This window comes from Acomys minous (genome assembly GCF_964271855.1).
Source record: "Acomys minous genome assembly, chromosome: 2".
Lineage (NCBI taxonomy): Eukaryota > Metazoa > Chordata > Mammalia > Rodentia > Muridae > Acomys > Acomys minous.
In genome coordinates this window covers 114,490,650-114,499,119 of record NC_140484.1, presented here as the reverse complement: position 1 = coordinate 114,499,119, position 8,470 = coordinate 114,490,650, and positions in this window count along the sequence as shown.

Sequence of the window (8,470 nt, the reverse complement as noted above, 5' to 3'; positions counted from 1 at the left end):
AAAAATCGGGTCATATATGCACACAAGGGCTCCATTTATATCAGATTGTAGCAACAGGAAGCAATGAGGCATAGGAAGTAGAGACTCATAAATAACTCAGTAAGATGTGTTATTCTTTAAAAAAGAAATTCCGAATAAATGAAGAAAAATGGTTTTATATGTAACTATTCTGAGTCAATTCTAGATGATACCCTTGGAGCAGGGAGGGTGTGATGCTGGGGGTAAGGATGGGGGTAATGTGGAAGGGACGGAGAGAGCATCAAGAATTGAGTGAGTGCCAAGGGAAACAAACTAGCAATGATATAGGTGAATATGGTTCATAAAACATTAGGAGAAACAAATGGAAGCATAAAAACAGAATGCATGGATTTCAGGCCATCAGATGAAAGACTGGACCCATACAATGGAAAATAGAATAGAGTGGAATGCATATGACAAATATGGCAAATACATTATTTTAGGCAGTCTTGGGTCTGGTCAGTGGGCAGGGGACAGGCCTTGATTTGTGAGACCAGCAGTCTCAGCACCCTTGCTGCTGATCAACTCTATCCAGAAACAAGGCTTGCAGGGGGTTTGACTGAGAGGCAGCTAGAAGCTCCCGATGGAACAACAGTAAGATGGCTGAAATAAGGCCTATGCATTAGTTATTAAAATGAGTGCAGATGAGCCAAATTCATTGATTGGATTACAAACAAAATGAAATTAAAAACAAGAAGAAGCAATGTGTTGTGGCCTAGACTGTGGTAGATGGCAGAGCATTCCCAGCCTTTCCTTTTTTTGTTTCTCTCACAGGTTGAAACATTGCATTGCTAGTTTCTTAATCTCCATTACAAGTAGGTGACACAGTGGTGCCTGCTGGAGCACACTGGTTAAAAAGAAGAAGAAGAAGAAAAAAGAAAAGATAACCCAGCTAAGATAGTAATCAAAGGGCTGGAGAGATGGCTGAGAGATTAAGAGCACTGGCTGCTCTTCTAAAGGCCCTGAGTTCAATTCCCAGCAACCACATGATGGTTCACAGTCATCTATAATGAGATATGGTGCCCTCTTCTGGCATGCAGGCGTACATGCAGGCAGAACACTGTATACATAATAAATACATAAATCTTTAGAAAAAAAAGATAATAATCAAAGACTTTAATTTGTCATAAAACCTTTGAGTTAGATGATTATATCACACGTTTTTGTTTGTTTTTGAGACAGTCTCACGATATAACCCAGGATGGTCTTAAATCACCATCCTCCTCCTCTATGACCTAAGTGCTAAGAGTATAGGCATCTGCTGCCTTGACAAGGGCAGCATCATCTTGATTCCAAAGCCAATAAAGGTACCACAGGCATGAAAACTGTAGATCCTTTTTCCATTTATGGACATATGTGTAAAAATCCTAAATAAGATACCAATTGAACTAATCTAGCTATTGTTTTCAAAATAAAACATCACGATGAAGTTGAGTTTATCTGACAAAAGCAGGAAAAGTTCAACCTAAAAAAAAAAAAAAAACAGAAAAAAAAGAAAAAGAAAAAAAGTGTAATTGCTTCTAGTAATAGATAAAAGGAAGAAAGAACACAGAGACAATTCTATCCTACCCAGTAGCTCTAACATGGCTTTGATAAGGTATATAGCTGTTTATATTCATTTTAGTTCTTACAACATTAAGAATAGACTGGAACTGTCTTGATGAAAATTATCTGCCCAAAGCCACATAGTTTGGGTATGGCTGGAAGTGCAGAGACACTTTAGGCCACATCTGGCCCTTGCCAGGCAGCTTGCTCAGAAGTGAGCTAGTATGTGGTGGAGTGATGGGAGAGAAAGAAGCTGAGTGTCTTGGCTATGAAGAGAGGTGGAACTGGAGACAGAATGGTGGTGAGGAACAGCCTGATATGAGAGGCCTGTGCAGCCACCAGAGGCCATAGTGATGTCTGGGCTGGGCTGCCCCAGAGGAGCCATGTCTGGGTCTGTGGTCCTGCTGCAGCTGGGGCCTGTGTTGGTGTCCATGGCTCGTACTACCACCAAAGGATATCTGTGGTCTTACTGCAGGCTGAAAACAGGTTTGTCCTAAGGGGACACTGAGCTGGCCTAGCCCAGTGGTGTGGGCTTGGGTGAGCTGGCCCTGCCCCTCACCTAGCCAGAGGGAGAGCCTGCTCTGGTAGTTTGGGTGCAGAAAAGCTGGCAGGCCAACCAACTCAACTACTGAACAGGTCCAGGTCCAGGGCTTTGTGTTGAACCATTGCAGTGTCTATCCCATCTATGAGCTGCTGAAACTCATGAAGGGGGTGGTTTTGCAGGATCCCCACATCTCAGGGTACCAGCAGGATATCTGAGGAGTCTCTACGAGGGCCTAGTATTGATGTTTTAGTAGAAGTCAGAGGCCTTGAACTAGTCTAATGACTCATTGCAATGAACACACGAAAGTAAAGCTGTTTGTGCAGAAGGGTTCACTGTCTGACACACAACAGCTTCCAGTGCCACTACCATAGATATGTTTGTGGAAAGATGGAGGAACAGGATAGTACAGGCACAAATGCTGCAGCTGATAGGGGAGCAGGTCGCTGTCTGGAAGGGTAGACAAGACAGTTTTTGTTGATGTTTTCTCTTTCTTTTTTAAAAATTTTCTTTTTTATTTACCTTTGGGGGGCTACAAGGGTGGAGGGCAGATATGGAAGGACTAGGAGATGAGTGGGATTGGGGTGCATGATGTGAAATTCCCAAAGGTTCAATAAAAAAAAATTATGTTTATAAAACCTCATAGTTAAAGAGACAGTTTGGAGGCATTCCTCTTAAAGTTACAAAGAAGGGACTGGGAAGATGTCGCCTTAGATAAAATCCTTGCTGCACATGTATGAGGACCTGAGTTTGTATCTTTAACACCCAGGTGAAAACCGAGCCCTGTGGTATGTGTCCATAATCCAGTACCTGGAGGTGGAGATGGGAGGGTGTCCTGAGCTAGTTGGCCAGTCAGCCTAGCCAATCTATGAGAGTTCCTGATGAAAAAAAAAATTACAGTTGAGAGGTGATAGAAGACATGCAATGTTGACCTTTGACTTCCACGCATGTTGACTCACATGTGCACATACATGCTCACATATGAACATGCGCGCGCGCGCACACACACACACACACACACACACACACACACACACACAGGGTTAGAAATAAGATGGCATTTGGGATGTGACAAATTTAATAAGAAAAAAATGAATTATAAGCAGAATCATAAGAAAAGGAAGAGAAAAGGTGTCATTATTAGTCAATGTTACAGGCATGTTCCTTTATGTGTGGTAGGCTAAGAATTATTTCATTTGCCGAGGTGCTAGGATATAAATCTAAGCCTTTTGTACGGTAGGCAAGTGATTTACTGCTGAGCTGTGTTTACAGGCCTCAATTCCTTGACACAGGGTCTTGCTAGGCAGACCAGGCTGGCCTTGAACTCATGACCCTCTTACCTCAGCCTCTCAAGTACTGAGACTATAGGCACACACCATCATGCCCAGTGAATAGTTAAAAACTTAAAAGAGGTATTACATCTCAGTCCTTATGAGAGATAGACGGATATGACTAAGCAAGCCAACAAAAAGCCACATCACTTTAAACTGAAAAGACCATCAGAAAGTTGAAGAATAAGGAGTGCGGTTAATGGTGAGGAAACAGGATCCTTGTGTCCTGTTGATGAAAGTCCAGGCACCGTGGAAACCAATTTACCAGCAAGAGCACGTGAGTGTGAGCCTCTGTCTCACAAGTCAGCAACCCAAGCCCTGTGCTAGTAAACCCACGACCCTGACCTGGGTGCTTGTTAGCATACTCTTTGTGATACCCAGGAGCTGGAGACAGCTAGGTCCTCGTCCACCAGGCAAATGGACTGACACATTGGCGGCATATACTGGAGGACACAGACATCTTCCAAACACAGTCCGCTTAGAAATGGAAAGGCTGCCTAGCAGTGCCACTTAATGTGGGTTAAAATTCCACCTGCTCACCAGAACATCGTCTGTTATTTTATTCTTCTCCCACATATTATGTCTCTGCTGCAGTTTTCCGTCCCTCTATGCCTCCCCGCCCCTCCACCAGGTCACTATCTTATCAAAGGCATATAGATACAAAGAATGCCCGAGAAACATCTGAACGCCATTGTCACTGGATAGGGCATGAAGATATGGGCAGCGGAAGAAATGGGAGTAAGAGAGGGTAGTCATATGCGAACTGTAGTGTGGATGGTTACAGAAAACCTCCAAATTAAAAAATAAGTAATAGGCTATCAGGATCTGTTCAGATGGCTCAGTGGGTGAAGGTGCTTGCTGCCAAACTCCTTGCCCTGAGTTCAGTTCTTCAGACCCACATGGAAGGAGAGAGCTGACTCCTAAAAGTTGTCTTCTGACTTCCCACCACCATAATTTTTTGAAAGAAAAAGAAAATAGTAGAACTTTTTTTTTTGTCTTTTAAAGAAGTGAAAATACACACAGATGAAAGGGGTCTGATTTGTTCAAGAAGACCCTTTGTCTCCTGAGGAAAGTTCTCTCTCCCAGTTGCTCCCGAGAAGCTCCTACTGTTTCTGAGATGATGGTCCCTTCCTGTGGCCTCATAACGAACAGGGCATGTGAGAAACTCAGGTAGGCTTGCGTGGAAGACACAAGCGGAGAGCACCTCTTTCCTCTGAGGGGTGGGCGGCTTCACCGGTCAGGCAGGGGAGGCACCTCAGTGGGCAGGCAGGCAGCTTGTGAAACAGCTGGGCCTCTGTGTAGCCTGAGGTAACCCGGCAGCAGCCAGGTCCCGCTGCTCCTCTCAGAGAATGGGCCTCTCTGTGTGTGCTTGTTTGCTTTGGTTTAAAGCTTTAAAAAAAAAAAAATGATTTCACACATAATTAGGGCTGTGGCAGCAAGATTGTGTTCAAGGTACTTTTACTGGAAATATCAAGAGGGGGACAAGGGAGGGTTGTGTTCCTTTTCCAGCTAGGTTGTGTGGAGGAGAGGAGTAAAAGCTGGAAGGATGAGAGAGACAACAGGCAGTGTTGAAGGTGGGGAGCAGTCTTCCCGGAGGCATACCCAGTGTGGATTGTGGAGGTGGGCAGTGTGCGTGTGGTACGTGTATGCACATGTGTGTGCATGTGATGTATGTGGTGTGTGTGTGTGTGCTGGGGAGTGGCAAGGAGTAGAGCTGTGGTTCCCCACTGTGCTTCTCCTCCCTGCCCTTTCTCCTGTGGCCAGCTTACCCATGGAGGAGGGGATGGTGGCCACCTCGCCCATCGGGAAAAGAGGCAAGATGGCTACAAGCTGAGGCCCTGGCCACAGGGGAAGCTGAGAGAAGGGGAGGAGAAACAGGAGAGCCACTAGACACTTCTGCTGGCATCTGCACAGCCCATATGAGGTGACTAGTAGAATAGCCATCAGCTGGACCCAGGTCCCCTGAGTTCTAGTCCTGACTCAGGGTGTACCCAAAGGTCTCTGGATCTTCCTGGACCTCAGATGACTTCATGACACTAGGTAGTCTTCTGTAGAATGCCAGCTCCTGTTTAAAAAAAAAAACCATGTATTCAGGGAATACGTGCTGTCCCTCATCTGGCTCCCCCCTTGCCATGTGGTACTCAAGATAGCTACAACAGGCCACCCAGAACATGGAATCCGTAGTTTGCTTGTTACATCGGCCATAAAGTCCTCTGGGTTGGTTGCTCTTTCAGCCTTTGAAGAGAGATTTGATTGGGAAGTTTTGGAAAGGATTGGATCACTTCCTACTGAAAAGTCACAAACCCCAGGTTTGGGGAGGCCATTTCTCCTTTAACCTGCTAAGAAATGTACATTTGTTCATTGCAGTGGCTTGAATGAGAATGCCCCCTGTAGGCTCATGTATTTGAACACTTGGTTCCAAGTTTGTGGCACTGTTCGGGAAGGTCTAGAGATGTGTGGCCTTGCTGAAGGGAGCATGTCACTGAGAGTAGTAGGCTTTGAGGTTAAAAAGCCTTGGGCTATTCCCAGCGCTTGCTCTCTCTGCTTCCTGTGGTTCAAGGAGCGAGCTCTCAACTTGCTGCCCCAGCTGCCATGCTTCTGTACCATGATGGTGAGGGACTCCCGTTCCTCCGGAGCTGCAAGCCCAAACAAACCCTTCCTTCTATAAAGTCATGGTGTTTTAGCACAGAAATAGAAAAGCAACCAGTACAGTTATGGTCTGGCACAGAGCCATCAAACCCTGGTAATTCTCCAAATAACGAGAACCTTTGGTGTCCAAAAAAGTTTCAGAATTGAGACTGGTTGCTAGAAAGTCCAGGACTCGACTACGAGGTGAGAACTTTTAGCTCCACCTCTCTTTTCTCTGGAAGTGGAAGCCAGACTCGGGATTGAGCTTCCTGTCATAGAGTGGATTATATTCAATCAATTATGTCTCTAATAAAACCTCCGTTGATATCTTTGGGCCATGGTGGGAGCCCTGTAACAGCACACGTGTTAGTATCCCTAAGACTCTGGGTTCTAGCTCCAACCGCAGCAAACCCCAGACAAACTCACTCACCGAGCCTCAAAAGAAAACTCAGTTCCATACAATGAGTTTTGAGAACTTGTAGACTGAATGCAGCTGTGTCTAGAAAGAGGGATCCACCTCAAATCCATGGTCAGAAGTTTCTGTGCTCAGGATCCTTCAGGACTTTTCTTATATGCCTCTTTACCTGGCTGACAATTTGTATTCATTTTAAAAAATCTATTTATTTATTTATCTCAGTGCAAGCCATGGCATGTGTATGGAGAGCAAAGGATGGCTTGTTGGCGTCTGTTCTCTCCCTTTGATCATATGAGTTCCCAGTCACTGGACTCCTAGTATCATTTTTCATCACTGAGCCACTCCGCCAACAACAATTGATAGAGTAAAAGATGATGCTTTCCTGAGTTATGAGCCATTTAGCAAATTATCATGCTTAAGGAGATCATGGGAACCCTCGATTTTCAGCTGGTCAGCAGAGCTACAAGACTCACATGTAATTGACGTCTGGAGGGGAGTTAAAACTTGGGGGGACCGAACCCTTTACCTGTGGCATCTGCACTGCATATGGGAAGTTAGTGTCTGAGTTAAAGGTGTGGTAGAAAACACAACTAGAGCGTTTCAGAAGCGATTGGTTTGAGGAAAGATGAGTTTGTGTCTTAAGTATTGCGGGTAAACATGGTTCTTCTTACTCCATATTCCTTGTGTTATTTCCCCCACTTCCATGTCCACATCCTTTCCCACAAAACTTTCTTCCTTTTTTGAATCACTAACCTAGAAACAGCTCCAACAACCTGAGGAATTTATATCAATTCACTGGCAAGGAGAGACAGGCAAACAGACAGAAAGACAAGTCAGCCTGGAGTTCAAGGGTGAGTACACGTTAGTTAGATGGACAGACCGGGTGAAGAGAACACTTTAAACTGGGAAAGATACTGGGCTGGCAGGGAGGCAGGCTAGCTCAAGGGAGTAAAACATGGCCCCTGGTGGGGCATGACAACCACGGTGAGGAAGCATGACATGACCATGATAGGGAAGAGAACAAGGTGAAGGCTTGTAGACATTGTTGACGTTTTAAAAGTTTATCCCAGGAGTAGCCACCAGATAAAGGTTGTAGAGGCACGATGTGGCACAATGACCATTTCATCTTGAAAAGAGTGGGCACCAGTGTGAGTGGACAGCTAGGAGGGTGCTTGAGTACTGACACCAATGTCAAGAAGTCAGATGTGTAGGAGAAAGGGCCAGGTTACTACAGAGCAGAGATGGGTAGATATAGAGGTCAAAGTTCATTCAAGGGGCTTGTTGTAGTGACAAAGCTGAGGCAACAGAGGCTTGCAAGTGGTGGATGAAGGAAATGGAGACTTTGCAAGGAAAAGGACAGAGAGAAGGGGGCAACATAATGAGGAGGTGCCTAGTGACACATGATGACCTCAACTGGGGGTGTATGCAACTTACCAACTCTGGATGCTGCAGGAGACTCCCTCTCATCTGAGACCTGAGAGCGGACCATGCTCTCTCAAAGGGGCTCCACCCTCACACTTATGTGAAGAGAAGACGAAGCAGAAGGATTTGAAATGGAAGGAGCAGCAGAGATCTGGGCCTCTTCCATGTTTGGAGAATTCTGCAACGGTAAAAACAAACAACTTTTCGAAACATGATTAGAGAAATTTAGCACAATTTAAATGTTTTTATTTGGAAAGAATTTCAAACTGATGGGAAATACTAAAAAGTAAAACTATAAATATGTCTTTATGTATGTATCTGTAAAATTGCAAATATATCTGTAACCATCTAGTAAGGTTTACCTACTACTAATGTTTTTTCATCTTTATAGTTTTTCCTCTCTCCCTCCTTTCCCCTTCCCCCTTTTGTACTTTCCTTCTTCTATCATCTATCTATCTATCTATCTATCTATCTATCTATCTATCTATCATTTTCTATATTTGTATATCATCTATTGTCTTTCTATATTTGTATATCATTTATCTACCATCTATCTATCATCTATCTATT